The sequence below is a fragment of the Varroa jacobsoni genome, unplaced genomic scaffold (genome assembly GCF_002532875.2).
Source record: "Varroa jacobsoni isolate VJ856 unplaced genomic scaffold, vjacob_1.0 scaffold_2, whole genome shotgun sequence".
Lineage (NCBI taxonomy): Eukaryota > Metazoa > Arthropoda > Arachnida > Mesostigmata > Varroidae > Varroa > Varroa jacobsoni.
Genome location: NW_019212904.1, coordinates 91,461 through 96,884, shown reverse-complemented (window position 1 = coordinate 96,884; position 5,424 = coordinate 91,461). Strand labels below are relative to the sequence as shown.

Sequence of the window (5,424 nt, the reverse complement as noted above, 5' to 3'; positions counted from 1 at the left end):
ACATACTACCGACGTATCCCAATTATTCCACGCATCTACCGACCACCTTGTCTGCCCAGAGTCCGCTCATCTCAAGCCACTCGCAAGGCAATGCCACTTGCTATTTTTCTCAATAACGCTGCTATCCGAACCTTTAATCATTTGTCGAGCGCTCTCAGCGCTCGTCGGCGAGACCTATCATCTCCATCGAATGCAGATAGCAAATCCATTACAATTGCTCAGCTCGTTCCTTCTCTAAGATAGCAATCCACCTCTGGTGTCTGTGAACCGGTTTTTCCCACCATGAATTCAAACAGCTAGTCTCCTTGCCTGTCTTAGCCAACTATCTAGCGGCCAGCTACTCATGTCTACCTTCGCATATAACCAAGACCCAGAGTGCATGTCTACCACCATGCAATGGACCCTTCCATGCTGCTGAATTTCTTGTACTGCGCCATCGGCTGCCACTCAGTCCTACATCGGTCACGGGCTTTACCCGCTGACGTAACGCCGAATTCGTCAAGGCCCACTGTCCCAGCATTTACCCTGTCTACAGCACCTCTGCCACGCAGATTCTGTACCAACCATCTTCTGGCCAGCCAAGCTATCCCCTCTCACCAAAGAAAACGATTCTTCTGCCAAAAAACCCGATACCGTTCATACTACACTGCTTGCTTACATCCAACCCCTTTTTTTTCTCTTTAGACATTTTTCAACTCCTTCATCAAACTACTCTAGACTGCTATTGCTTGTTCGTCGCATGTGCTATCTACAGTATTCTCAGTTGAACCCCTTGCAAGAGCTTGTTTGGCCTAGGGCGTTGCTTCGCTCCTTCGGTATATCTGTCCTGCGCCGACTCTCACGACAACCCCTACATACGCTTGCTTAGTCTTCGTTTCGTCATTTTAGCCTCTTGTGCTACGGAGACGTCTTGCGGTGGTCACACATTGTTACACTGATTCCTTTCTATTCCATCGCTTCTATGGCTGGCATTTTTGTTACAAAAATTGTTGTCCATAAATAACTTTGTCCCAGATTGGCTATCTGTCATATGCCATATCTACTATTCGCGAAGCGTTACAAAGGAGTCTTACTATAATATAATTTGGCTTTTTCTCGGTTTATTAACTAAGAGGTTAATGATAGAGCGACTGCAAACTGCTTGAAGAAGGAACTGTCAGATTATACTAAAATTCATGATACTAATAATGTCCCTCTGAAGGAGCAGAAAGGAAAATGCCCCATCTGCTTCTTGCTCGGAACTTGTCATTTGAAATATCAACGGCGACAGCTTTTGTTTGTGTTTTTTATCAAGATTACCAATGAACATCCATTAATATACATTAGTATTTTCATCTTTTTCATTATTCCCTTAGTCAACCTATACCGTGTATACGTAGTTCTTATGTAGCCATTTCTCAACCGTATTAACCAACCGTATATCACCGTACATTTACTACATAGCATCACCGCAGTAGCTACCGTTGGTCACGAGCGCGAAGTTCCCGAAGCACTTAAGTATCCGTTAGGACAAAGTTTTTGCCTTCGTACATTGAGACGAGTCAATTCGTAAAGCATTTTGATGTGTTCCTAAAGTTACGAATGTTATGCTCGCCACTATCTGCCCCCTCAGGCCCGTCTTAACGATCGCAGCAACTAGTCTTGGTATTTGACGACGCCACCATCAAGGACGTTATTCATCATAGTTGCAAACTACTTGACTCACTACTTCCTCTAGTGTCCTTCGGACGCGGCCGCCCTTCCAATATTATAAGCCCTTGCCGCAATGGCTTTGCAAGGATCACTTCAAAAAATCGGCCACTTACTCGCCCTCCGTTTGACGACTGGCCTAGCAAACGGCGTCTTGTATGTTAAAAAAGTGTTGGTCCCTTCAGAGAGTTGCGACCACTGGCTGCCGTCTACAGGGCCCTCTACACTCGAGCAGAGAGGATTTTATCGCGTATAACCTAATGCCTTTTCGGGACGTTAACGGAGTTTCGGCTAGCAGATCCTTTCAAGCTTTTGCTCTCTCTCTGCTTCGTGTCTACCTTTGTCCTCGAGGTTTTGCCCCTACCGCCCGCCGTTCCGTTTGACACTGGGTCAAAATAAACCAACGACTCCGAGCGGGAAACCGAAAGAAGGGGTTGCTGCTGCTTCTCGCCACGGAAATCAAAGTCGACAACCATAACAGCAGGTCAGGGTCTTGACGTTCTCAGAACTACTACCCTGAGCCCCCTTTGCTTCGACGGCAGCTACCGCCCTCGTCAAAAAAGTTAATTAAAGCCGACAGCAAGAAACAGTGAACGGCAACGGAAATGATATCTATTAGCAGGCCTAACCGCTCGGTGTATACAGCTTTCGCAGATAAATACGGATAAACGCAGCCCGAATTTAATGGAACCTGGCCATGGTTGGATATGTCCAACCGAGTCTTATTGTGCGTGCGCTCTTCAACTTTCAAAACATAGGTTTTGAAAGTTGAGGAGCGCAGTCGTGCCCTACGCCCCGTCACGTTTTTTCTGTCCTTTGTGTCACGTGATTCTGCATAGTGCTCCGGCGTTCAGGCGCATTAAGGAAAAAAGCAAAATAATAAGGGGTCATAGCAGTAGATGAAGACACACGGAGGGATAGGGAGTAGCCTGAGGGAAAATTTACTCGCTTACGCTCGAAGGATCACACTATCACGAAAGAGGCAAAGCGACCTTCAGAGTCTCAGACTGACGTTAGATCCATCCAGCGAAAACTTGCCAACGGTACCGCTACGGCAAGGGTAGTTGGTGTAGAGATCGCGTTTCTTCACCACGTTAAACCCAAGAAGAACGTCGCCAGCCACGGCTGAAGGGTGCTGGCAAAGTAAGGCTCGAGCGTTAATTGCGTTGGAAATCAAGGCGAACAAACGGATATAAATAAAGAAATTAGCTCAAGATGACAATCCTGGTTGTACAGTATGAATTTTGCGTATGTTATTGCACCCTGATGAACACAATCTAGCGGAAATGCGTGTGGTACGGCGGTATGATTCTGCCTAACCAATAGGCGGCAATGTTTTATTCTAAAAATGGCTGCTATACTCATGAGACGTAAAGCTGAGATGGTTATGTTAACAATGGCTATGATTCTAAAAGAGAGCGTGTCGAGGGTCAATGTTTGTGGTTCTGATAGGTCCGTTCTTCGACTGTGGAGTGTGCCTTCAAGGTTCGATTATTATTACTATTCATTTGTCAGTACTAAAGCATCATCGATGGAGTCTCTGTCTACCTAATTTTGCTACGGTCGTTATTCGTTATTGTAACGGGCTCCGTTGTGTCATATAGGCTTGTCAGATGTTGAAATTCGTATCTTAAAACATACTATGCCGCTTCGTAGGTCCTCCCTTTATAAGGTTGTAAACATGTCTTATTGAACTGTAAATTCGTGATCACATTGATTCCGTTAAGGACCATCTAGGTTGAGTTCAAGGAAGGCAAATTGCTATTATCTTGAGCGTGCGGATATAACGGCAAAGACTAGAGTAGTATAAGCTATGGCGAAAGACTTAACAGTGTTACTTCAAATTTTCTATTTGTTGTCTATTTGCGCTTTGTTTTAACGATCCATCGATTGCCATCAACGACGGCCGTCGTTGATGGCAATCGATGGATATCGCCTCGGATAATTACTCGGAGAATGCATTTAAATACGTTCGTCAGACATGTATCAATGAATACGCAAGTAATAATATAATATCATGTGTATTGGTTTGATCAGCGATTCTTGATGAACAGTCGCAGTGGCAAACGGTTGCCCATCTTTCATTCCACAAGAAGGCCTAAACCTCGGTAACTTCGATTCGATTTAAGTATGTTTCCAGCCAACGAACCGATGGTTTCCAAATTAAGATCGTGTTATCCGCCTAGCAATTATTGGGCTTCTCTCTACAGTCGATGAGCTCTACGTACGGAAAGGCTATCTTAAATATCAGCTCAAGTAGCCCGAGTGTCACTTTAGCTAGCTCGTTCATAATCGGAACTTTTGTCTTCCTGATAATCCTAGGAGATGCAAGAATCATGTAGAAGATCGTCAAGCTAGCGTCTTCTATTGCTAAACAGTCGGAAATCACAGAGGTTACCTTAGAGTATGTTTAAGGTGGAACCTTTACGACCTGAAATCAGCGTAAAATAGTGCATTACTGCGTAGTCGATTTGCGTATACTGTAATTGACTAAAAACAAACGGTCGATATTCACTGACTATGTACGGTGATGCCGACAAAGTACTCATACGTTAGGCTCTTGATTATACAACGTTGATTTACCTAGGCGACGAGGATAGCAATTAGTAGTATAAAAGCCGTATAATAGGAGTAGGTTAAAGTCTGCAACTCCTTGTCTAATTCTAGTAGTCCCGATACATACGGGTCACCTATGTTTCAGGCAAAGCACCGTTAAAATGAACCGTTACCCGCACTCAAGGTCTATAGGCCACGTAAACGCTCACTAATTACGTAATCGCCAATACTGAAGATCGCACGTCCGTTTTTGACAACGATCAATAATAGTCAATAGCCGCAAACTTTCCCTGCGCCCTGCCTCCAATTGCCAACCAGTTGGCAGTGATATTTACTCAACAAGAGCTTGTTATCTTAGGATTCCGATAACCTGAAATGATTATCATAAACATTTCTAACAGACACAGCCTTTTCGAAATCCATTAGCGTATAGGTAGCTTTTTAATAAATTAACTATATATCTATTCAATCTTATGTTGCTATATACTATTAACATGAAATAATGATTAGTGACTGGTTTGGTCACTCGGGCCGTGTCCTATGCACAGCTTGGCTTAGCCTAAATGGAGGAGCCTACTGGCTGAATAAAAACACCAACAATAAGTAAACCCGTATATCGATTCATGTACAGCCGGCAATGGGCTGGCTTGGAAAAGCGCCCTGGTCGGGAGTAGTTAGTTACTCGGCTTACTTTACCGAATAATAGTACTATGAGTGTAAGTGAAGCAACAGCCAACGTTGTTCGAGGTGTTCTCGCTGGCTTATGCTTGGGCCGCTCAATGAGGCCTCTGATTGACTAAACCAGAAAACGCGAGCACGCCTGCCTGCCTGCCTGCCAGTTGGGGTTCCCGAACGATTTTTGGCGTATAGAAGCACAGGCCCGCAACATATGAGGCTTGCTCTGACTAGAGGCTAATTGACCGAGCTAGTTCATCTTAGCCGGCCAGTAACTTGTTCAGTCGAAAAAAAGGGTCCATCCTAGGCTATTGTCGCCTGACAAGTCCGTACTTGTAACAAGTTTGTAGTTTACTTGTATGGTTGTCATGCTCTTCCATAGGCCCATTGGACAAAGCGCAAATAAGCCCAGCAACACTCATCTCGATTAGATTCTTAATGGAGACAAGTCCTTGATGCTATGCCTAAAAAGAAGTTATTCCGAAATCATATATATATATATAT

The 5,424-nt window shown here is 44.3% G+C and overlaps 1 protein-coding gene across 1 annotated transcript in view; it reads right to left on the bottom strand.

Annotated features, from left to right (window-relative positions):
- Positions 1 to 3,694: 3,694 nt before the first annotated feature.
- LOC111269212 (uncharacterized) overlaps positions 3,695 to 5,424 on the bottom strand; it is a 21,835-nt gene continuing 20,105 nt past the window's right edge. Inside the window, exon 14 of the transcript XR_002688037.2 lies at positions 3,695 to 4,120. The gene's annotated coding sequence lies outside the window, so the exon portion shown is untranslated. The remainder of the gene's footprint in view (positions 4,121 to 5,424) is intronic.